Raw genomic sequence first — 26,013 nt, 5'->3', positions numbered from 1 at the left:
TGTCATTAAATGTAATATTGCCTGACAAAAAGTGATTCCACGTAATATTTTGATATTTACACATCGCATATTTGACTAGAATACCCTTATGAGCATTACATATATCAACATCAACTACCTACTGTACTGTTTACTTGTTGAAATACCCTTTTTGGAGCAAATATATACCCATATAGTTTATATGTCTATATATAATATAATATATATATATAATTTTTTTATATATACATATATATTATATGTTATATGTATTATATATTACTGTAACTTGTTCTTAAAAATAGTAGTTATTTTGTATGTCAAATTGAGTGTTTGTGTGTATATATGTATACTGTATATATGTACGTGTGTGTGTATATATATATATATAAATATATATAAAAAATGACACAAATATAACACGTTTTTCCTCTCAGCACCAGCATGGAGCTGTGTAGCATTTGTCTGTGACAGAATGACATCACACTAAGACATTCAGTGACAGTTTTCCAGTGTTTATCAGTCATTTTTATTTACTTATTTAGAATTTTGGTACTGTAAAAACCTTTTAAACAAAGTGTTTGCAAGTGAAATTTTTCTGAAAGTTGTAGGTATATTCTTGCTATCGTTTACATTTTCAGAATGTATAATATTGTTTTTTTTTATAGAAATATCAGGTTCAAACACTGATGACATCTATACAAGACAAGAGGCAAATAATCAAACAGAAACAGAATTAAATTTGGACTCAATATTGAGGAGAAACATGGCAACTGTACTTTCTGTACAGTCTTCAACCACGCTCTGCCAAAAGATTGCACTCCTTCTTTATTTGACTTTCTCCCCCCACCTGACCACAGCTGCTTCCAGAGGGAAGTGGGTCGTAAACAGCGTTGCCTTCGGTTACCGAACAGTTCAAAAGCAGAGGTTGTAAAAAAGTTAAAAAAAAGAGTTCCATAAAATAGTTCAAAGAGAGTTCCATAAAATAGTTCAAAAAGAGTTTGTAAAATACTTCAAAAAGAGTTCCTCTGGAAGTTGGGCAGATCCTGCCATCTGTCCGCTTTGAAGTCCCAGTGGAGTTTTACGAGCATTCTTCTTGGTACGTTTCGAAGACAGCCCCTGTCCTTTTGTCAGGAACACAATGTAATACAAAGTTTTTTGTGATCATTTAGAAACAATTATTCTAACAGAAATGTTTTGACATTTTGTTATTATTGTTAATATTATCTGGAATCTATTTTTGGCAGCAGCAAAGTGGCCATTTGGGTAGTTTTTAGCTCTAAAAAGGGTATTTCAACAAGTAAACAGTACAGTAGGTGTTGATATATGTAATGCTCATAAGGGTATTCTAGTAGAATATGCAGAGATGAGATGTGTCAATATCAAAATATTACTTGAAATCATTTTTTTGGCAGCAGCAAAGTTGTTGTTTTGGCATATTTGAACTTTGTAAAGGGTATTTCTACAAGTAAACAGTAAAATAGGTACTTGATTTATATACAGTATATGTAATGCTCATAAGGGTATTCTAGTAGAGTATGCAGAGATGAGATGTTTCAACATTGGCGTTGTTAGGCCTATTTTAGGAGGGCTCAAGCCCCCCTAAATATTCTTAAGCCCCCCTAAATCATTTGGTGTTATATATTTTTATTTTTTTATTTTACAAATACATGCCGACATATTCATTATAAAGTGGCCCGAATATGAGTTTAAATAAATAATCATATAACCTGTCATTATTCACTCAGTTTCCCCTCACTTCATAGCGTAAGGTAGCGAGCCCCTTTAGTGCGTCGGTATCCAATCCATTCCACTTCTTCATATAGAAAATGCCCACATCACTCAAAATCCAGTCCGCATTTTCTCTGCGACCTTGCTTGCGGTCCTGCAGGTGTACGAAGCACATTAGCACACAGCACTGCAGATTGCAGAACAAGAACGTGAACGGATGCAAAATGGACATAAGAAAGGTTTTCAAGAAAGTAAGTATTCATCACTGCTTGTAGTAAAATGTATTAGCTCCACTTTACACCTGGTCTGTGTTTGACAAAAAGTTACTTTCCCGCTCTAAATACACCATCTTTGTAGTCATACTTCCGTCCTCCTTTACAATGAGTGAAGCTGCACCAAACCTTGTGTCTGCAATTGTAAATCATTTACTTTTTAACTTTTGTGTTTCTTGTAGAATCTATATCAAGTAATATACATTAGCCTATTGTTCTAATAATGGAAAAAGCATCATTAAATATATTTGTTGTATTGTATTGTTACATTAATAGCTGCACGGTGGCAGAGGGGTTAGTGCTTCTGCCTCACAATACGAAGGTCCTGACTAGTCCTGGGTTCAATCCCGGGCTCGGGATCTTTCTGTGTGGAGTTTGCATGTTCTCCCCGTGACTGCGTGGGTTCCCTCCGGGTACTCCGGCTTCCTCCCACCTCCAAAGACATGCACCTGGGGATAGGCTCCTCCCACCTCCAAAGACATGCACCTGGGGATAGGCCCCTCCCACCTCCAAAGACATGCATCTGGGGATAGGCTCCTCCCACCTCCAAAGACATGCACCTGGGGATAGGCCCCTCCCACCTCCAAAGACATGCACCTGGGGATAGGCCCCTCCCACCTCCAAAGACATGCACCTGGGGATAGGCTCCTCCCACCTCCAAAGACATGCACCTGGGGATAGGCTCCTCCCACCTCCAAAGACATGCACCTGGGGATAGGCCCCTCCCACCTCCAAAGACATGCACCTGGGGATAGGCCCCTCCCACCTCCAAAGACATGCACCTGGGGATAGGCCCCTCCCACTTCCAAAGACATGCACCTGGGGATAGGTTGATTGGCAACACTAAATGGTCCCTAGTGTGTGAATGTGAGTGTGAATGTTGTCTGTCTATCTGTGTTGGCCCTGTGATGAGGTGGCGACTTGTCCAGGGTGTACACCGCCTTCCGCCCGATTGTAGCTGAGATATGCTCCAGCACCCCCGCGACCCCGAAGGGAATAAGCGGTAGAAAATGGATGGATGGATGGGTGTTAATCATTTCATATGATTTTTTAAGGGAGGAAAAACCAAGACATTGAATACAAAATGTAAAATGAATAAATACATAAAAAGAAAAAGTAAAAAAAATGGTTAAAAGCCATCGTCACGGGGAGCATTTCATTTCGTCCCGTGCATTTTTTTACCGTCCCCGGGACGACGGGACTACCTTAATCTCAAGCCCTGGAAGTTACATTTTATTGTTTACATTATTTGTTTCAACATTGCACTTTGAAGATGGTCCCTCAGCTCTTTGACAGCTTTGGCTCTTTTTCACATCAGCAGTCTTTCTTATTTACAGTATATATAAACCTTTCTCATTTCTATTCAGACTTCCATATATATTTAATTTCTTTAACGGCTTGCCATAATATATATATATATATATATATATATATATATATATATATATATATATATATATATATATATATATATATATATATTATATGTAAGCCAAATTATCCCGATCCTGATATGACTTTAATTCAAGTAATTAAGTAATATTTCCAGGGCTTGAATTTACAACCATTTTAGTCACATAAGTTCCCAAAATGTAATCTGTGCAACTTCAAAATATTTGGGAACAAACAATTATTGTATTGTGAGCAAAAGTGGTGGCATTAGCCTCTATGTTGTGAAGTAATAACATAGAGGCTAATGCCATGACTTTCATTGTGTTTCAGTGTCTCTTGAAGGATCATGCAAGTCATTGTTTCTTGTTGATGCTGTCAACAAAATGTCATTGTTGTTGTTGTACTGAACACACATTGAAAATAAACCCACTGAAATAATAATAATAACAGTGAATCATTTCTAAGTCTTTGTTAGACGTTTGTGAAGATTTGTGCTCGTGCGCTACGTTCGCTCGCATCCTGTGCATCTCCTGGGGGCTAAGCCCCCCCTGTCCTTGAAAGCTAGTGACGCCCCTGTGTGTCAATATCAAAATATTATTTGAAATACATTTTTGGCAGCAACAAAGTGGCCATGTGGGTAGATATTTGCTCTAAAAAGGGTATTTCAGCAAGTAAACAGTACAGTAGGGGGTTAGGGTAACCCTAAACCTAACCCAGCAGGACCCTGAGGTCTTCAGACCAGCTCCTCCTGGCTGTCCCAAAAACTAGGCTAAAAACCAGAGGAGATGGATCCTTCTCAGTGGCAGGGCCCAGACTGTGGAACAACCTTCCACTATCTATTAGAGCCTCCCAGTCTCTGAGACTATTTCAATATTAAAACATATTTTTACTCCCTGGCGTTCAAATCCAGTTAGGCAGCATCTTGGCTGTTTTTAATTATTTCTTCTTTTATCCTTTTGTATTTATTTATTACATTTTAGTATTTTAGGTGATATATTCTGCACTTCTTTTAAGGTATATTTTACTATTGTATTGTATTCATCCTCCTGTGTTACCATGTTAATGTGACACTATGTGCACCTTATGTCTTATGTCTGTACAGCACTTTGGCCAACTGAGCTTGTTTTCAATGTCACATAGAAATAAATACACTCAACTCAACTCAACACATCATTGAGTGGCATTTACTTTTTACACTGGGGGGGACCAGACAAGCATTTCGTTTTTACACTGGGGGGGACCAGACAAGCATTTAGTTTTTACACTGGGGGGGACCAGACAAGCATTTAGTTTTTACACTGGGGGGGACCAGACAAGCTCTGCTTCTTCCACTCATGTTGGACGCTTGATCACTTGAGCAAAAGTTGTGCTTGTAAAGTTTTGACATGTTCCAAATAAATACATTGAAAGTGAACATTAATAATAACATTTTAAAGTAATTTTTGGTTGTATGCCAACTTTGCGGAGCAGCTCTTCACAGCATCACCTCGCTAGTTAGCTTAACGTTAGCATCTTCCATGTTACATCATAACGATGTTGAATAAATGTGTTTGTGTGCCTTACAGACGGACTTGTTATTGGCTAACATATATACACATCATTTGTGCTACATCTTTTTACTTTATTAGTACATTAACCTCCAGTCTTCACACAGTGAGCGTAGAAATGAGTTTAACATTGGGGGGACATCAATTTATATCCCAAAATAATGTTAGGACAAATAAATGATTACACAGTATCAGTATCAGTCTATGTTAAGCATTTTATGTAGCATTCCCTTTTTACACTTTTTACTCAACTCTTGTGAAATATCCACTGTCATGTTACTCTTTATAGTTTATTAATTAGTCAATGAATAAAATATTTACTGAGTCCTGCTGCTGTTTCACTTTTATTGTGGTGTCATTTTTCTAGCTGTTAAGAGAAGTATTTGATCTTAAATACATAAATAATCCTCCATATTGGCAGCCATAGTGATTCATTTATTCAGCAGAGCAATAAAACTTGGATCTGACAAAAAAGTAAACACAAATGTTGTCTTCTTCGCTGATAAAACATGATAGCAACATATACTAAATGTGGGATATAAATAATAATGGAAGTATAATTGTTTGTATATCATATATAAATTGGTACAAAGGTTTAATACGCGTATAAGGATATTTCACATGCCTTTACTGTGTATATAATTGAACAATGTTCATATTGTGTATAATGTGTATTTATAATATGTTGTACAAAAGACATTTCATAATTTTCGGAAGTTCATCTTGTACTTGACATTGTTTATAGGATTAGGCGCTATAAGTGTTGAACTTCAGCCTAAACCCTTTCGGTCTGCAACATTTTCATTTTCATTCTATGAATGTGCAACTCTTTGTTTATTTTGTTGACCATTGACCGAAGAATAATAAACTAATAACATCTGCTAGCTCATGATCGCCCCCACTTCTCAGTGTGGCGAGTTGGAGTACTACAAGAAGCACTCTAATACAGTGCTTAAAGCTGTATTTTTAGTCTTATTATCAAGGAATAATGAGGTCACACTTATATTAAAACATTAATGCTAAGGTTTCGTCCAGTAGCGGACCGGTGATGATGATGATGATGATGATGAAGATGTATCTGTGCAAGTGAACAATTGGATCCACAAGGGACAACAACCCTTTCCACAGACTACACACACACATCAGAAACATAAATGTTAGAAGCCTACAACAATATATGTGAAGAAGACTTTAGGATTAAAAGTGAAGATGTGAGGTGAAATAAGTACAAATGCAGCAATAAAAACAAGCAACTCCACTCACGATGGCTCTAAAGTTCAGTGATGTGTTGCTAACTTCAGCATTTTTCTTCTTTGTTGATGTTTTGCAGTAGTTAACATCCATGATGTAACAATGCTGCTAATCTACCAGAGTCCACATTTTGTTTACCATTTTATTCATTCATACTTTTAGTTGGAAAATAACATCAATAAAATGCAATGGAAAAAATGTGTGGAAAAAAATGCAAATGAAAATAATAAGATGTCCTCTCTTCAAAGATGAGAAAATAAAATAAAATAGTAGCTACATATATAATATTCAATACATGCACACAACTTAAAAAGTAAGTACAGGACAACATATAAGACTAGAAGATGAGAAGCACTACATACAACATCAAATATACATTCATATTAAACATGCTGTGTTTTTAAACTACATTTAACACAATCACTGTTTAAGTGTTTTTACATCCCTGCAGCTTCCATGACTGTTACACACTCGTGTCTACTGACCTGATACTTATACCTGAACATCTTATCACACACAGTGCAACTAAACGGTTTCTTTCCATTGTGTGTTCTCATGTGTGTGGTCATGTTTTCCTTTCTGGAGAAACTCTTCTTACAAACAGAGCAAGTAAAAGGTTTCTCACCTGTGTGTGTTCTCATGTGTAATATCATTTCTTTCTTAGTGTAGAATCTTTTAGCACAAGCTGAGCAAGCAAAAGGTTTCTCTCCAGTGTGTGTTTTCATGTGTGTGGTCATGACTTGCTTGATGGAGAAACTCTTCTTACAAACAGAGCAAGTAAAAGGTTTCTCTCCAGTGTGTGTTCTCATGTGTGTGGTCATGATACCCTTTCTGGAGAAACTCTTCTTACAAACAGAGCAAGTTAAAAGTTTCTCATGTAGGTGTGTTCTCAGGTGCAATATAATTTCCTTCTTAGTGATGAATGTTTTAGCACAAGATGAGCAAGCAAAAGGTTTCTCTCCAGTGTGTAGTCTCATGTGTGTGGTCATGGTAGGTTTTGTGGAGAAACTCTTCTTACAAACAGAGCAAGTAAAAGGTTTCTCACCTGTGTGTGTTCTCATGTGAAATATCATTTCCTTCTTAGTTTTGAATCTTTTAGCACAAGCTGAGCAAGCAAAAGGTTTCTCTCCAGTGTGTGTTCTCATGTGTGTGGTCATTTGTTCCTTTCTGGAGAAACTCTTCTTACAAACAGAGCAAGTAAAAGGTTTCTCTCCAGTATGTATTCTAATGTGTCTTGTAAAATCACTCTTCCATGTAAATGATTTCCCACAATCAGAGCAGTCAAAGTGTTTGTTGTTAGTGTGATGTCTCGTATCACCTTTAGAGTCATTTTTACTCTCCAGAGGTTTTTGGATGTGGTCACTGTGATCAGAAGAGTGTGACATCATGTGGTCCATGTCTGACAGTGGAGCAAAGATGCTGTCTGGTTCTGACTTGATATCTTCACAATGCTCTCCATCAGCTTCTGTGATGTGTTGACTGACAAGCTCCGCCCCTCTGTTCTCCTCACTTTGACTGTGATGAAGCTGTAAGGACTGAGCTTCATCTTCATCATGAAGCTGCTCCTCTTTAATGTGGGAGGGGGCCTGTAGCTCCTTCTGTCCCACACTGGTGTGCCACTCCTCTTCATGACTCCCCGCTGACACCCGCTGGACGTCTGCAGAACAAATGAGGTGTTACTGTATTGAAGTTTGCAGTATTCAAACTATTGACATGTGAGCTAGGCCAAATAGACAGTGATGGGCAAGCTACCTGGACAATGTAGTAAGCTAAGCTACAAGTTACTCTCAATTAAATGGAGCTAAGCTATCCTCAGAGAATTGTAGCACGCTACACTACAAGCTACACTGCAAAAGTAGCTTGCCACATCATATATATATATATATATATATATATATATATATATATATATATATATATATATATATATATATATATATATATATATATATATATATATATATATATATATATATGTGTGTATGTATTGGCCCAGATGTATAATATCAATGTTTATGTTGTCCATGGAAAGAAGTTAGTAAGAAGCAAAAGAAAAACAACCAACCATGGATGACAAAAGGACTGAAAAATGCTTGTCACAAAAAAAAGACATTATATGGAATATTAATAACACAGACATCTATAGAGGCAGAAAATAAGTATAATAAATATAAAAGCTAATTGGTATACTAGGAACATGTAAGAAGGAATACTACAGACAATTATTAAAGAAGAACAGAAACAACATGAGAGCAACATGGGGCATCCTAAATAGCATCGTTAAAAATGATGCTAAGAAAGATTACCCCCAGTACTTTCTACATGGAAATACAAAAAATGACAATATGAGCCAAATAGTTGAACGTTTTAATGATTACTTTGTTAATATCGGAAACAATGTGGAACAAAGATTTCCAAATGCAGATGATGGATCAGTTGAGGACTTGAATGAGCTCATAGACAGAAATCCCAATTCCATGTTTCTTAAGAACGTGACAAAAGAAGAAATAATCAAAATTGTATCCATCCATCCATCCATCTTCTTCCGCTTATCCGAGGTCGGGTCGCGGGGGCAGCAGCTTAAGCAGGGAAGCCCAGACTTCCCTCTCCCCAGCCACTTCGTCCAGTTCCTCCCGGGGGATCCCGAGGCGTTCCCAGGCCAGCCGGGAGACATAGTCTTCCCAACGTGTCCTGGGTCTTCCCCGTGGCCTCCTACCGGTCGGACGTGCCCGAAACACCTCCCGAGGGAGGCGTTCGGGTGGCATCCTGACCAGATGCCCGAACCACCTCATCTGGCTCCTCTTGATGTGGAGGAGCAGCGGCTTTACTTTGAGCTCCCCCCGGATGACAGAGCTTCTCACCCTATCTCTAAGGGAGAGCCCCGCCACCCGGCAGAGGAAACTCATTTCGGCCGCTTGTACCCGTGATCTTGTCCTTTCGGTCATGACCCAAAGCTCATGACCATAGGTGAGGATGGGAACATAGATCCACCAGTAAATCGAGAGCTTTGCCTTCCGGCTCAGCTCCTTCTTCACCACAACGGATTGATACAGTGTCCGCATTACTGAAGACGCCGCACCGATCCGCCTGTCGATCTCACGATCCACTCTTCCCTCACTCGTGAACAAGACTCCGAGGTACTTGAACTCCTCCACTTCGGGCAAGATCTCCTCCCCAACCCGGAGATGGCACTCCACCCTTTTCCGGGCAAGAACCATGGACTCAGATTTGGAGGTGCTGATTCCCATCCCAGTCGCTTCACACTCGGCTGCGAACCGATCCAGTGAGAGCTGAAGATCCTGGCCAGATGAAGCCATCAGGACTACATCATCTGCAAAAAGCAGAGACCTAATCCTGCAGCCACCAAACCAGATACCCTCAACGCCTTGACTGCGCCTAGAAATTCTGTCCATAAAGGTTATGAACAGAATCGGTGACAAAGGGCAGCCCTGGCGGAGTCCAACCCTCACTGGAAACGGGTCCGACTTACGGACCAAGCTCTGACACTGATTATACAGGGAGCGAACCGCCACAATAAGACAGTCCATTACCCCATACTCTCTGAGCACTCTCCACAGGACTTCCCGGGGTACACGGTCGAATGCTTTCTCCAAGTCCACAAAGCACATGTAGACTGGTTGAGAAAACTCCCATGCACCATCAAGGACCCTGCCGAGGTCCACAGTTCCACGACCAGGACGAAAACCACACTGTTCCTCCTGAATCCGAGGTTCGACTATCCGGCGTAGCCTCCTCTCCAGTACACCTGAATAGACCTTACCGGGAAGGCTGAGGAGTGTGATCCCACGATAGTTAGAACACACCCTCTGGTTCCCCTTCTTAAAGAGAGGAACCACCACCCCGGTCTGCCAATCCAGAGGTACCGCCCCCGATGTCCACGCGATGCTGCAGAGTCTTGTCAACCAAGACAGCCCCACAACATCCAGAGCCTTAAGGAACTCCGGGCGGATCTCATCCACCCCCGGGGCCTTGCCACCGAGGAGCTTTTTAACTACCTCGGCAACCTGAGCCCCAGAAATAGGAGAGTCCACCACAGATTCCCCAGGCCCTGCTTCCTCATAGAAAGACGTGCTGGTAGGATTGAGGAGGTCTTCGAAGTATTCCCTCCACCGATCCACAACATCCGCAGTCGAGGTCAGCAGAACACCATCCTCACCATACACGGTGTTGACATTGCACTGCTTCCCCTTCCTGAGGCGGCGGATGGTGGTCCAGAATCGCTTTGAAGCCGTCCGGAAGTCGTTTTCCATGGCTTCCCCGAACTCCTCCCATGTCCGAGTTTTTGCCTCTGCAACCGCCGAAGCCGCACATCGCTTGGCCTGTCGGTACCTGTCTGCTGCCTCCGGAGTCCTATGAGCCAAAAGAGCCCGATAGGACTCTTTCTTCAGCTTGACGGCATCCCTTACCGCTGGTGTCCACCAGCGGGTTCTAGGATTACCGCCACGACAGGCACCAACCACCTTGCGGCCACAGCTCCAATCGGCCGCCTCGACAATAGAGGCACGGAACATCGTCCACTCGGACTCAATGTCTAGTGCCTCCCTCGTGACATGTTCAAAGTTCTTCCGGAGGTGGGAATTGAAACTCTCTCTGACAGGAGACTCTGCCAGGCGTTCCCAGCAAACCCTCACAATGCGTTTGGGCCTGCCAGGTCTGTCCGGCATCCTCCCCCACCATCGCAGCCAACTCACCACCAGGTGGTGATCGGTAGAAAGCTCCGCCCCTCTCTTCACCCGCGTGTCCAAAACATGAGACCGCAAATCCGATGACGCAACTACAAAGTCGATCATGGAACTGCGGCCTAGGGTGTCCTGGTGCCAAGTGCACATATGGACACCCTTATGTTTGAACATGGTGTTTGTTATTGACAATCTGTGACGAGCACAAAAGTCCAATAACAAAACACCACTCGGATTCAGATCCGGGCGGCCATTCTTCCCAATCACCCCTCTCCAGGTTTCACTGTCGTTGCCAACATGAGCGTTGAAGTCCCCCAGTAGAACGAGGGAATTACCCGGGGGAGCACTCTCCAGTACTCCCTCGAGTGAATCCAAAAAGGGTGGGTAATCTGAGCTGCCGTTTGGCGCGTAAGCGCAAACAACAGTCAGGACCCGTCCCCCCACCCGAAGGCGGAGGGAGGCTACCCTCTCGTCCACCGGGTTGAACTCCAACGTGCAGGCTTTGAGCCGGGGGGCAACAAGAATTGCCACCCCAGCCCGTCGCCTCTCACTGCCGGCAACGCCAGAGTGGAAGAGAGTCCAGCCCCTCTCAAGAGAACTGGTTCCAGAGCCCTTGCTGTGCGTCGAAGTGAGTCCGACTATATCTAGCCGGAACTTCTCCACCTCACGCACTAGCTCAGGCTCCTTCCCCCCCAGCGAGGTGACGTTCCACGTCCCAAGAGCTAGCTTATGTAGCCGAGGATCGGACCGCCAAGTGCCCTGCCTTCGGCTTCCGCCCAGCTCACACTGCACCCGACCTCTATGGCCCCTGCTATGGGTGGTGAGCCCATTGGAGGGGGGACCCACGTTGCCTCTTCGGGCTGTGCCCGGCCGGGCCCCATGGGGACAGGCCCGGCCACCAGGCGCTCGCCATCGTGCCCCACCTACGGGCCTGGCTCCAGAGGGGGGCCCCGGTGACCCGCGTCCGGGCGAGGGAAAATCTGGGTTCCTTGTTTGTGTTCTTCATAGAGGTCTTCGAGCTGCTCTTTGTCTGATCCCTCACCTAGGACCAGTTTGCCTTGGGAGACCCTACCAGGGGGCATAGAAGCCCCCGGACAACATAGCTCCTAGGATCATTGGGACACGCAAACTCCTCTACCACGTTAAGGTGGCAGCTCAGAGAGGAGATCCAAAATTGTAAAACATTGTAAATCCAAGACCTCAACCGACTGTCATGGAATAGATATGGTAACCATAAAAAAGGTTATAGAAGACATTTCAGAACCTCTGACATATATCAGCAACGTATCATTTCTAACCGGCAAATTCCCTGACAAAATGAAAATTGCAAAAGTCGTACCAATTTCTAAGAATGGAGACATACACCAGTTTACTAACTACACACCAGAATTCACAGCTAATATGTCAACATGGATAGCATTAATCCAAATAACAGAGGAAATGAGCAATGCAATAGATGGTAAAGAATGTGCGGCCGCAGTATTCATGGACTTAACTAAAGCATTTGACACAATTAATCATGATATTTTTAAAACAGAACTAGAAGGATATGGCATCAGAGGTTTGGTCTTGAACTGGGTAAGAAGCTATTTAACCAACAGGAAACAATATGTGAAGATGGGTGAAAATATGTCAACACGGCTAGATATATCTTGTGGTGTACCCCAGGGATCAATACTGGGACCAAGATTGTTTCATCTTTATATAAACCACATTTGTAAAGTTACAAAGGACTTTTTATTTGCAGACGACACAACTGCTTTCTGTTCAGGAGAGAACACACAGAAGATAATACAAATAATAACAGAAGAAATGAACACATTAAAAAGATGCTTTGACAATCTTTGAATCTCAGTAAAAGTAAAATAATGCTATTTGGTAACAGTAGAAGAGAAAGTCAGACACAAACACAAATAGATGGAATAGAAATTGAAAGAGTAAATGAAACCAAATGTCTAGGTATAATAATTGATGATAAATTGAACTGGAAATCTCATGTAATAAATATACAACATAAAGTAGCAAGAAACACGTCAATAATGAATAAAGCAAAACATGTTCTAGACCAAAAATGACTTCATATTCTCTACTGCTCACTAGTGTTACATATCTGACTTATTGTGTAGAAATATGGGAAATAACTACAAAAGTACACTTCATTCATTAACTGTGTTACAAAAAAGATCAGTTATAATAATACATCATGTTGGATATAGACAACATACAATCCCTTTAATCATTGAATCAAAAATACTGAAATTCCACCACATAGTGAATTTGCAAACAGCTAAAATGATACACAAAGCAAACTATAACCTGCTAGCCAAGAATGTACAACAATTCTCAACAAAAGAGGAGAAATATAATCTTAGAGAAAAATGTAATTTAAAACATTTGTATGCACGTACAACACTTAAGACCTTCAGTTAATCAGTATGTGGAATTAAATGATGGAATGGATGAAGCAAAGCAATCAAACAATGTACTAATATGATCCACTTCAAGAAACTCTTCACACTTAAAGTGTTTACAAAGTACAAAGAAGAAGATAAACATTCTCAATTTATTTCATCCATCATTCATTTTCTACATCATCTTACTCATCTCACCATATGAAATATAACTTACTTCACTCATTATTATTTATTTATTTTTATTGTGATTACTTATGGAGTATATTGTGAATACATTGAGAACAGGAAGTGAACAAAAGTGTTAGCAACTGATATGTAAAAGAAAAGTGGTAGGATTAAATAAGCTTTGCTTCTTCCTACTCCTTTTCCAACATGTTGAAAAGACAAACTGGAAATTGTTATGTATCATGTTGTATGCATGCATGTGTGATGCATCATGTTGTATGCATGCATGTGTGATGCATCATGTTGTATGCATGCATGTGTGATGTTTCATGTTGTATGCATGCATGTGTGATGTGTCATGTTTGTATGCATGCATGTGTGATGTATCATGTTGTATGCATGCATGTGTGATGTATCATGTTGTATGCATGCATGTGTGATGTATCATGTTGTATGCATGCATGTGTGATGTATCATGTTGTATGCATGCATGTGTGATGTATCATGTTGTATACATGCATGTGTGATGTATCATGTTGTATGCTTGCATGTGTGATGTATCATGTTGTATGCATGCATGTGTGATGCATCATGTTGTATACATGCATGTGTGATGTATCATGTTGTATGCATGCATGTGTGATGCATCATGTTGTATGCATGCATGTGTGATGCGTCGTGTTGTATGCATGCATGTGTGATGTATCATGTTGTATGCATGCATGTGTGATGTATCATGTTGTATGCTTGCATGTGTGATGTATCATGTTGTATGCATGCATGTGTGATGTATCATGTTGTATGCATGCATGTGTGATGTATAATGTTTGTATGCATGTATGTGTGATGTATCATGTTGTATGCTTGCATGTGTGATGTATCATGTTGTATGCATGCATGTGTGATGTATCATGTTGTATGCATGCATGTGTGATGTATCATGTTGTATGCATGCATGTGTGATGTATAATGTTTGTATGCATGCATGTGTGATGTATCATGTTGTATGCATGCATGTGTGATGTATCATGTTGTATGCATGCATGTGTGATGTATCATGTTGTATGCTTGCATGTTCCAAATAAACTCAAAGTCAACTCAACTCAACTAACACTTGGTGGACATTTAAGCCACAAAATGCAAATGGAGTATTGTTGGTGTATTTTGGATGGTTATAGAGGACCTCCCATTGGCTCCATTGCAAGTGGACTTTTATTTACATTTATGAGTTAGAATTAGGGCTGTGTGTTATATGGAATATACTGGATATATCGTGGGTTTGTGTCTGTGCGATATAGAAAATGACTATATGGTGATATTTGAGTATACGTTCTCACACAGTTGCTTTTAGCTGCAGGCATTACACTACAGGCTCTTCTCACTCTTTCTTGTCTCTCCTTCTCACAGAGACATAAAACAAGCGCACCTTCTTACATACGTCACATACTGTCAAGTGTGCAACGTCATATGCTCTCACGGAGCAGACAGGTAGCAGCATGGTAACGTTAGCTGTGGTGCTAGTGGTAATACGAGAGAAAGAAGGTGCCAATCTAGTAACAAATGAAGGAAGAATTAATTCCCAAGAAAAACAGCAGGGGGTCCATCGTCTGGCGGTGGTTTGGCTTCAAGCGGGTAGATGGTGAACAAGTATGCGGCAAAAGCATTGCTACAAAAAGTAGCAGCACTGCTAATGTAGCATCATTTGAAAAGTCACCCGCTAAAGAATGAAGAGTGCTTGAAACTCTGCATGTCAACATCTCGGCCGGTGCCACACCCACAAAATATCTAAGCAACCATTTCCACATCAACACCGTATGAAACAAATAGTCAACAACAGAAAGAGATAACGTCCGCAGGAACCTACCACATAGTGAAGGACATACACTATTTGATTTCCTATTATGCAGCTCATTTTTATTTGACACTTATAGAAATATCTTGTGTGACATCATTCACAAAAGTGCATTTTATTTGTTTTTAACTACTGTAGTGGCGTTCGGTACAAAAAGTGCACTTTAATTTAGTGTTGTTTTGATATGTCATCTTAGTGACATCATGCACAAAAGTGCACTAATAGCTTGTTTTAAAATGTCTCTGACAATCTTGCACTTTCTGTTTGGAAATGACATGAATGTTTGTGCCACTGCTTAATAACTGTTTAATAAATACACTTTTGCTAAATTGACTTAGTTGTGGTTTCCCTCTCTGCATGAAAGTTTAAAAGTAGCACATATTAATGCAGTATGAAGAATAATGTTTTAAAGTAGACACAAAGAATCATCATACTGCTGTGATTATATGCATCAAGTGTTCATTCAAGGCTAAGGCAAACATATCCACATATATATGGAGTATCGTGACGTGGCCTAAACATATCCACATATATATGGTGTATCGTAACATGGCCTAAACATATCCACATATATATGGTGTATCGTGACATGGCCTAAACATATCCACATATATATGGTGTATCGTGACATGGCCTAAACATATCCACATATATATGGTGTATCGTGACGTGTTCTAAACATATCCACATATGCATGGTGTATCGTGACATGGACTAAACATATCCACATATATATAGTGTATCGTGACATGGCCTAAACATATCCACATACATATGGTGTATCGTGACATGGCCTAAACATATCCACATATATATGGTGTATCGTGACATGGCCTAAACATATCCACAAATATATGGTGTATCGTGACGTGTTCTAAACATATCCACATATACATGGTGTATCGTGACATGGACTAAACATATCCACATATATATGGTGTATCGTGACATGGCCTAAACATATCCACATATATATGGTGTATCGTGACATGGACTAAACATATCCACATATATATGGTGTATCGTGACATGGCCTAAACATATCCACATATATATGGTGTATCGTGACGTGTTCTAAACATATCCACATATATATGGTGTATCGTGACATGGACTAAACATATCCACATATATATGGTGTATCGTGACATGGCCTAAACATATCCACATGTATATGGTGTATCGTGACGTGTTCTAAACATATCCACATATGCATGGTGTATCGTGACATGGACTAAACATATCCACATATATATGGTGTATGGTGACATGGCCTAAACATATCCACATATATATGGTGAATCGTGACGTGTTTTAAACATATCCACATATACATGGTGTATCGTGACATGGACTAAACATATCCACATATATATGGTGTATCGTGGCATGGCCTAAACATATCCACATATATATGGTGTATCGTGACATGGCCTGAACATATCCACATATATATGGTGTATCGTGACATGGCCTAAACATATCCACAAATATATGGTGTATCGTGACGTGTTTTAAACATATCCACATATACATGGTGTATCGTGACATGGCCTAAACATATCCACATATATATGGTGTATCGTGACATGGACTAAACATATCCACATATTAATAAAAGGCCATATCGCCCAGCCCTAGTTAGAATGTGATTTATTTATTTTTATATATCCACCCTCATGTCTTTTATAATGATTGTGAACGATAGAAAACAATCCCCAAAAAAGTGCAGTTCCCCTCTAAATTCCAATGATTAGATTTAAGACTTGAAGTGTATGAGCATGAAGTGATGAAGCCTACTTGGATGAGTCTTCTAAGACAAAGTGAACAGTCCAGTTGTGATGGATTGAATGCCCTGAGAATAAAATGATATGTGCTTACTTGGACTGTGATGAAGCTGTGAGGACTCAGGTGCTTTGTCTTCATGCTCTTCAGTCTTCACAGAGACAACTGTCAGTGGAAACTTGCTGAGATCAGTCTCCTCCTGCCCTGGAAGAAACTCTTCCTCCTGAGTAACCCAGAGATCCTCCTCTTCTTCTTTAATGTGGGGGGGCTGTGCATCCTCCTGCTGCTGAAGGGGACGTTCTTCTTGACGAGCGTTCATCTGTTGGACGTCCGCAAGACAACACAAACAAACTTCAGCTCAGATGTGTCAAATATTTTTTAGTCTATCAAATATAATATTCTCCAAGTGGACAGACACCACTTTGTGGTGATGTTCTTCTACACATGGAATAATCATCAGTTATTGATTATTATGAATTGTGTAATTGATCTTGTTTTCTGCATTTAAATAAATTATTGATAAAAAGTAACAACTTATAGAAAACCTCCTGCTGGGATTTTAATACCGTCATGACTGCATTAAGTCAGTCTGCACGTATAAAAGTTTCATTGTGCTGCAGCATCGAGTGACGCCAACTCGCTCCTCCCACTACCAACCTACCAGCCAACCTTGACGTGTCACGTGCACCTCCAAAATAGTCCGACCTCACGTCAACGGTGACCAGGACTGCAGAGCTGTGACCGGTTGGCTTTACTTTTACGCGCAATATCCTCTCCTCGTTCTTCCTTCTGCGAAAGCAACATTCTTAAACCCAACAAAAAAAACAACAGAAGTGCAGCGAAGCACGTGTAACAAGTGCCAGCGAGTGTGGCCGTGCGATAGTATGTTGGTTGAACCTCACTCACACCTTAAGAAATGTGCTGGCGTGAGAATATATATACACTATATTGCCAAAAGTATTTGGCCATTCATCCAAATGATGACAATCAAGTGTCCTAATCACTTATAAAACCAAGCACTTAGGCATGGAGACTGTTTCTACAAACATTTTGTGAAAGAATGGGCCGCTCTCAGTGATTTCCAGTGTGGAACTGTCATAGGATGCCACCTGTGCAACAAATCCAGTCGTGAAATTTCCTCGCTCCTAAATATTCCAAAGTCAACTGTCGGCTTTATTATAAGAAAAGTGAAGAGTTTGGGAACAACAGCAAGTCAGCCACCAAGTGGTGGGCCACGTAAACTGATAGAGAGGTCAGCATAGTGCAAAGACTCTCTGAACAGTCAGTTGCTACAGAGCTCCAAACTTCATGTGACCTTCCAATTAGCCCACGTACAGAACGCAGAGAGCTTCATGGAATGGCTTTCCATGGCCGATCAGCTGCATCTAAGCCATACATCACTAAGTACAATGCAAAGAGTGGGATGCAGTGGTGTAAAGCATGTCACCACTGGACTCTAGAACAGTGGAGACGCCTGGACTGATGAATCACGCTTTTCCATCTGGCAACCTGATGGACCAGTCTGGGTTTGGAGGTTGCCAGGAGAACGCTATATTTCGTACTGCATTGTGCCGAGTGTGGAATTTGGTGGAGGAGGAATTATGGTGTGGGGTTGGTTTTTCAGGAGTTGGGCTTGGCCCCTTAGTTCCAGTGAGAGGAACTTTGAATGCTCCAGGATACCAAAACATGTTGGACAATTCCATGGGATGGCACTTCAAGTTCTTATGTGAGTAAAGGCAGGAGGCCAAATACTTTTGGAAAGATAGTGTATGTATATATATATATATATATATATATATATATATATATATATATATATATATATAATATATATATATATTTTTTGAGAATATTTGGGTACCTCATGATTCGATTACAAACAAAATATTGATGCATGTTCAATTTGTGTACAGTATATTAAAGCCATTTTTATTATTTAACATTTATTTAATTAAATATTTACTTACATATATATTATATATATACAATCATTTACAATTGTGCAAATAGTGTATTCGTAATAACAAGCATCAGTTGATTGAATTTTCATATGTCCGCCCGAATGCAGCTGAGATAGGCTCCAGCACCCCCCCCCCCCCCCCCCAATCCCAAAAAAAGACAAGCGGTAGGAAAATGGATGGGTGGATGTCATCAAGGTAATAGAAGTGCGTGCAAACAACATAATTTGCATTTATTGCTAATAAAGTTAGCACCAACACAAAGTAGACTACTGCAATGTATGTGTAATACATTATATTACACTGTCATAATAATAATGATTTTAATGTTTATCCTGTAAAGCGTCTTTGAGTACACTGAAAAGTGCTATACCAAATATAATGTTTTATTATTATTATTATACCATGTGACTTATTACAGACTTAAATTACGAGACGTTCGTTCCTTTCTAGTAACAAATATTTAATGATGTTAAGCGTGACTGTACTATACAGCGACAAAACAGTTAAAGTATTAAATAAGTCAATATAATTGTCATAGAGAACATATAAAATACACTCCTCAGACGCTCGCATTTGCTACAAAGGCCTGCTAGCGGGCTAACGCTAGCACGTTAGCTTCGAACAACATATCAGGTAAATAATATAAACATATATAATGTATATTACCTCATAAGCCGCATGTACAAGAGAGGAGTGGAATATATTCTTCTTATTGTTACACCAGCAACTCTTAAATGGCACTTTCTGTTGTTCTGTGGCTGGGCGAAGGAAGTGTGCACCACTCACTATTGTCCCAGTGAAACACGTGTTTGGACAACATTTGTTCCGCGGTTGAGAACACCTCGATGACGTCACACAGGAGGAAGAACAAAACAAGATGGCGTCTGACGGAGAATACCTTGTTTTGGTTATTATGGTTTCTTGGTCTTAATTACAACGTCCATGTGCACATGTATGTCGTTTAACAGAGTAAACGTCCTTATTAATTGTTTGTATGCGGATACATTAGTCTGAGTGCACTTTGACCTGCTAGCCTAGCCTGATGCTTAGCTTAGCTTGTTAGCTGCTAACAAAGAGAGGCGGAAGTGATCGACACATCAAAGCAGAGATCCAATGTAAGTGTAAAGTGTTTTTATTGTGTGAACATGTCTACATTAAGCAGAGATCCAATGTAAGTGTAAAGTGTTATTATTGTGTGAACATGTCTACATTAAGCAGAGATCCAATGTAAGTGTAAAGTGTTATTATTGTGTGAACATGTCTACATTAAGCAGAGATCCAATGTAAGTGTAAAGTGTTATTATTGTGTGAACATGTCTACATTAAGTAGAGATCCAATGTAAGTGTAAAGTGTTATTATTGTGTGAACATGTCTACATTAAGTAGAGATCCAATGTAAGTGTAAAGTGTTATTATTGTGTGAACATGTCTACATTAAGTAGAGATCCAATGTAAGTGTAAAGTGTTATTATTGTGTGAACATGTCTACATTAAGTAGAGATCCAATGTAAGTGTAAAGTGTTATTATTGTGTGAACATGTCTACATTAAGTAGAGATCCAATGTAAGTGTAAAGTGTTATTATTGTGTGAACATGTCTACATTAAGCAGAGATCCAGTGTAAGTGTAAAGTGTTATTATTGTGTGAACATGTCTACATTAAGCAGAGATCCAATGTAAGTGTAAAGTGTTATTATTGTGTGAACATGTCTACATTAAGTAGAGATCCAATGTAAGTGTAAAGTGTTATTATTGTGTGAACATGTCTACATTAAGCAGAGATCCAGTGTAAGTGTAAAGTGTTATTATTGTGTGAACATGTCTACATTAAGCAGAGATCCAATGTAAGTGTAAAGTGTTATTATTGTGTGAACATGTCTACATTAAGCAGAGATCCAATGTAAGTGTAAAGTGTTATTATTGTGTGAACATGTCTACATTAAGCAGAGATCCAGTGTAAGTGTAAAGTGTTATTATTGTGTGAACATGTCTACATTAAGCAGAGATCCAATGTAAGTGTAAAGTGTTATTATTGTGTGAACATGTCTACATTAAGTAGAGATCCAATGTAAGTGTAAAGTGTTATTATTGTGTGAACATGTCTACATTAAGCAGAGATCCAGTGTAAGTGTAAAGTGTTATTATTGTGTGAACATGTCTACATTAAGCAGAGATCCAATGTAAGTGTAAAGTGTTATTATTGTGTGAACATGTCTACATTACAAATGATGTGAGTGTTGGTGAATCAGCGACTAACTGCTGCCGTTGAAGAAATATTTGTAATGTTAGGAAAAAACAAAAGACAATAGCAGAGTATGAGGAGGAACTTTGTCCAAAAAAAGAGGAGAAGGAGCGACAACATCAACTACTGGACGCTTTTTTCAAGAAACATCAAGTTGTGTTACAAATCCATCCATCCAGCCATCCATTTTCTTCTGCTTATCCGAGGTTGGGTCGCGGGGGCAGCAGCCTAAGCAGGGAAGCCCAGACTTTCCTCTCCCCAGCCGCTTCCTCCAGCTCTTCCCGGGGGATCCCGAGGCGTTCCCAGGCCAGCCGGGAGACATAGTCTTCCCAACGTGTCCTGGGTCATTCCCGTGGCCTCCTACCGGTCGGACGTGCCCTAAACACCTCCCTAGGGAGGCGTTCGGGTGGCATCTGGACCAGATGCCCGAACCACCTCATCTGGCTCTTCTCCAAGTGGAGGAGCAGCGGCTTTACTTTGAGCTCCTCCCGGATGACAGAGCTTCTCACCCTATCTCTAAGGGAGAGCCCCGCCACCCGGCGGAGGAAACTCATTTCGGCCGCTTGTACCCGTGATCTTGTCCTTTCGGTCATGACCCAAAGCTCATGACCATAGGTGAGGATGGGAACGTAGATCAACCGGTAAATTGAGAGCTTTGCCTTCCGGCTCAGCTCCTTCTTCACCACAACGGATCGATACAGCGTCCGCATTACTGAAGACGCTGCACTGATCCGCCTGTCGATCTCACGATCTACTCTTCCCTCACTCGTGAACAAGACTCCAAGGTACTTGAACTCTTCCTCTTGGGGCAGGGTCTCCTCCCCAACCCGGAGATGGCACTCCACCCTTTTCCCGGGCGAGAATCTTGAACTCGGACTTGGAGGTGCTGATTCTCATCCCCCTGAAGATCCTGGCCAGATGAAGCCATCAGGACCACATCATCTGCAAAAAGCAAAGACCTAATCCTGCAGCCACCAAACCAGATCCTCTCAACGCCTTGACTGTGCCTAGAAATTCTGTCCATAAAAGTTATGAACAGAATCGGTGCCTTGGCGGAGTCCAACCCTGACTTGAAACGTGTCCGACTTACTGCCGGCAATGCGGACCAAGCTCTGACACTGATCATACAGGGAGCAGACCACCACAATCAGACAGTCCGATACCCCATAATCTGTGAGCACTCCCCACAGGACTTCCCGAGGGACACGGTCTAATGCCTTCTCCAAGTCCACAAAGCACATGTAGACTGGTTGGGCAACCTCCCATGCACCCTCAAGGACCCTGCCGAGAGTATAGACCCGGTCCACAGTTCCACGACCAGGATGAAAACCACACTGTTCCTCCTGAATCCGAGGTTCGACTATCCGGTCTAAACTCCTCTCCAGTACACCTGAATAGACCTTACCGGGAAGGCTGAGGATGCTTATACATATTGACACAAATATAATAAAAACACTAACCTTAGGACGGATGCTTTTGCAATTGTTCGATTTGATCTTTCACAACACCTAGTGGCCACAATAATTCATTAGTCAAGCTCATGGCGTAGAAAGCTGAACTATGCGGACACCTTTGTTACTGGATACTTTCTATCCGACTTCTGTTTTGGAGAATTTGTGTACGTATTAAGCAACTATAATTATTTGATATGCTTAAATGTGCTGTTTTAGCTTAGCTGTTGTGTAGCTGCTAGTTCCTACAGCAGGTGTGTCCAAAGTGCAGCCCATAGCTATGTTTTTAACCGACAACTGGGAGTGTTGAAAATGTGGTGTTTGCGTGTCGGTCCAATCAGCGGCAGCTACGCCCTGTTTCGTCATTGGACCTAAGTCTTTGGCTTGGTAGGCGGGTACGAGCCTACCAAGCCAGGTGGTACGAGCACGAGCATGGAGGAGCCTTTGTAGTGGTGTCGCAGCTTGGTGGTCGTGTCATCAGGTAACACCAGGAAGGTTCCTTCTGCTTTTTTCTCCCTGGACTCTGACTTCATATCTGGTGTTGTCCTTCAGACCTGGGCCAAGAAGCCACGTAAACCGTGGCAAGAATGTGGGCGATAAGAGTGTATGTGCGTGGGCATGAACTTGCACCCAGTTTCAACTGGAACTCAGGACATATGATTAGTTGCACGGCCTATTCTAATCTATATTAAACATTTCTTAATCACTTCATCCTTCATTATCTTAATTATATCCCAACTTTAGCTACTTGTAAAAATGAGTGACTTATTCTAGTCCATTTGTAAATAAATAGTTTTCCTAAATTATAGTCTCCTCACTTCAACCAGACAGTCATTAGGACAAAAGACCCTGCGAGGATTTTGCCCTTTAAAAGGGAAAGCCCGAAAAAGGACAGTAATAAGATAAATTCATCACATTTGCTATTAGGCATTTTATTATTAATGTATTTTTGTGACGACTGGGGCGCATTGTGATGCGGGGTTCGTTCTCTCAGGAATGCAGACGGGCGTCAGACACAGCGTGCAGGTAAGAAGGTATTTATTTAATAAATAAGTTATACTGGAACAAAGAAAAGGGTGCTCATAGCACATAAGGCAAAAACTAAAAGAGCTAGCATGGGAGCTAGAAGGTCAAAACTAAGGAAGATAAGCGTGGAAGCTAACAGGTACCGAGCCAGAACAAAAGTCGTCAACTGTTGCATGAAAACAAACTCAGGTGTACAAAACAGGTACTCAAGGAGTCCAAAACTAACCAAAAACACAAGTCTCTTGAAAACGTAAACAAAAAATATGATCCGGGCAGCGGATCATAACAATTTTGTTCTTGTTACTTGGGGCAGTATAGCTCGGTTGCTAGGGTGGCCGTGCCAGCAACTTGAGGGTTCCAGGTTCGATCCCAGCTTCTGCCATCGTAGCTGTTGTGTCCTTGGGCAAGACATTTTACTCACCTGCTCCCAGTTAACATTGGTTTAAATGTAACTTAGGTATTGGGTTTCACTATGTAAAGCGCTTTGAGTCACTAGAGAAAAGCGCTATATAAATATAATTCACTTCACATGATATCTTGTTGTTCTATTTTCTCATTTCAAGGGGAACTGCACTTTTTGGAATCATTCACAGTCCCTATGTAAGTTAAAGTAAAGGTCCCAACGGTAGTCCCACACCAGGTGTGGTGAAATGATCCTCTGCATTTGACCCATCCCCAAGTTCACCCCCTGGGAGGTGAGGGCAGCGGAGGCCGCGCTCGGGAATCATTTGGTGATTTAACCCCCAACCCTTGATGCTGAGTGCCAAGCAAGGAGGCAATGGGTCCCGTTTTTATAGTCTTTGGTATGACTTGGCCAGGATTTGAACTCACAACTTTCCAGTGTCAGGGCAGACACTCTAACCACAAGGCCACTGAGCAGGTCGATGGTTAATGCATCCTCAATAGAAAATAAACCTTAGCAAAAGTTAGCTAACAATTGAGTCATTGGTAGCCGCTCTATTCTGCCTATAAAGTGCTCTAAATAACATCCTAAAACCTTCAACATTTTAAATACACACTGTAAGTATATATGTAATGTAGTAACATTCTTAATAACATGTCATATTTACATATCTTGCTCATTTTAAGCATACAATGTCTGCTCTCACTGGGATGCCGACTGATGGGATGTTCATATCTTCCCCTTTAGATGAAGAATTAATCCTCACAAAGGGTTAAAAAAGGGTGGGTGCAAAAGAGCATATTTTCGTGTCTTTCTTGCCATCTTCAGGTCTAAGTTGGATGTCAAAGTTGACCAAGTTCTTGGTTTATGTCCACAACCTTCTACTACATAAATGAGAGGCATGATTTATAATCTAGAATTAGCTTTCACCATCTTAGAGGCGAAAAAGCAGCTCAGTATGTCAATATAGCAGCATAAGCTAGTTATTTCTGTTATCAATGCACCGCTAAAAGTAGGTCCTTAACGTTAGCGCTTATAATAACAATATCGCTAATACTTGGTTATTATTCAGGTCACAAAATGTAAATGGAGTATTGTTGGCAGTTTTTGGATGGTTATTTGGAGGACTTTGTGGGTCTAATAGAGGAGCTCCCATTGACTCCAATGTTAGCTGATTTTTGCTTACGTTTTTTTACTAATTATAATTCATGAAAATGAAAAACATATGTCTTATATAAGGATTGTGAATGATAGGCGACATTTTAAAAAAGTGCAGTTTCCTTTGAATTTGTCAGATAAGTAAACAGTCCTTCAAATTAAAGATGAAAAAGGTTGTTTATTGATATTATCCACAATGAAGTTACAGTAAAACTAAGCACACAAGGGAAAGTACATTCATATACACATGAAGTACACATTCGTGTAAGAATCATGTTAACCACCAGAATATCGTCTCGTTCTCCTAAAGCCAATATCGAATATCCTTTGGTGAGCTGACCGTATCGTCACACCCCTAGTTTAATAGCACACCAACCTCATGACATGACACTTCCACGTGATGTAGAACAGTAGTACCACATTTTAAACGTACACACACATCTGAAGAATGTAAAAAATAAATATATTTGGTGGGCCAAACAAAATGACTCGGCGAACCAATGGTTGGTATGGGCGATATGACCTCAAATCTATATCCTAATAACAATATATGTCACCATATATCATTTGGTATATGATTGATAATAGAAGAATTTCAAAGCGGGTTACAAAAGCTCCTAATTTGGCAGCTGACATATGCAGTAACATATTGTGTCATTTCTAATTGTATTATTGTGTTAAAACA

General features: G+C 40.7%; 2 protein-coding genes across 2 annotated transcripts in view; one reads left to right on the top strand and one right to left on the bottom strand.

Moving 5' to 3' along the window:
- The window catches only part of LOC140680121 (uncharacterized), a 1,112,395-nt gene that overhangs the window by 286,642 nt on the left and 799,740 nt on the right, over nt 1-26,013 (top strand). The gene's annotated exons all lie outside the window — the stretch shown is intronic.
- Nucleotides 1-26,013, bottom strand: part of LOC133570506 (uncharacterized) — a 335,786-nt gene that overhangs the window by 42,162 nt on the left and 267,611 nt on the right. The gene's annotated exons all lie outside the window — the stretch shown is intronic.

Source organism: Nerophis lumbriciformis, linkage group LG28 (genome assembly GCF_033978685.3).
Source record: "Nerophis lumbriciformis linkage group LG28, RoL_Nlum_v2.1, whole genome shotgun sequence".
Lineage (NCBI taxonomy): Eukaryota > Metazoa > Chordata > Actinopteri > Syngnathiformes > Syngnathidae > Nerophis > Nerophis lumbriciformis.
Note: the sequence above shows the minus strand (reverse complement) of the source record. Positions and strands in the feature narration are given on the sequence as shown.